Genomic DNA, 1,261 nt, shown 5'->3' with positions numbered 1-1,261 from the left:
GAAAAAATATCCCACTTAGACTTATGATAGTGAAATCGCAGAACAGTGAAAGATGGAGAGCTGAGGTGGGAGAAGTCAAGGGCCAAGTGAAACGATTTACACCTTGGACTTAACAATAAAGGCAAACTTGTACTTGCACAGTTTAGTACCTGCCAAACCCCTTACACACATTAGGTGACTGACTCCTCACAGCAACTGTATTAGGTAGATTCTGTTACGTCTCTCTTTCCTTTCTTTCTCCCTTTCGATGGGAGTTTCACTCCTGTTGCGCAGGCTGGAGTGCAACGGCGCGATCTCAGCTCAGTGCAACCTCCACTTCCCAGATTCAAGCAATTCTCCTGCCTCAGGCTCCCGAGTAGCTGGGATTACAGGCATGCGCCACCACACCCGGCTAACTTTTTGTATTTTTTAGTAGAGACTGGGTTTCACCATGTTGGCAAGGCTGGTTTAGAACTCCCGACCTCAGGTGATCCACCCGCCTTGGCCTCCCAAAGTGCTGGGATTACAGGTGTGAGCTACCGCGCCCCGCCTACTGCTTTCATGCTACAGATGAGGGAGTTGAGATTCGGTTACTTGCCCAAAAGGGCACACTTTATCGACGTAGAGGTAGGATTTTGAACAAGGTAGTTCTTGCTCTAGTTTTGTGCCCCTAACCGCTACACATACTTGTCTCTCCAGAGGGCAATGGGAAAATGGGAAGGCACTGAAGGACTTTAAACTGGGGAGTGATAACATTTGTTTTTGGAAAATCCCAGCCCCACCGTGGGTAGTGGATTCGATGGGGCTAAGGGTGGAAATAAAGAAACTGTTGGAATAGCGTAACCCCAAACAGGGAGGGCCTGAATGACCTCGGGAGGTGGCAGAAGGGGTAGGCACAAGCAAATGGACTTGCGAGCTCTTCCGGAACCGAGTCCATAGGGGTTGACCTGGGATCACGTTTAACTCCGGGTGGAGAGTGAGGATGATAACCCGGTTTCTGACGCGGACAATTCGGTGGATAGTGAAAGTCATTCACGAGGTGGAATGAGGCTTGGAGGCCTGAGGACGAGCTCGGCTTTGGACACGCTAGATTTGCGGCTTCTGTAAAACCGGCGGCCAGCCGAGGGGCAAGAAACGGCGCAATGGGCCGAGACCAGAGGCCACGTCTGTAGAGCTCTCGGAGAAGGATCTTCGACAGTCGCCGCCGGAGCGCGTCGCCGCGCGCGTCTCCGGAAGCCGCGCGCGCAGGCGCAGTGCGGGGGGCGCCCCCTGGCGGCGCAGG

The sequence above is a fragment of the Saimiri boliviensis genome, chromosome 11, assembly GCF_048565385.1.
Source record: "Saimiri boliviensis isolate mSaiBol1 chromosome 11, mSaiBol1.pri, whole genome shotgun sequence".
Taxonomy (NCBI): Eukaryota; Metazoa; Chordata; class Mammalia; order Primates; family Cebidae; genus Saimiri; species Saimiri boliviensis.
This window is presented reverse-complemented; position numbering follows the sequence as displayed.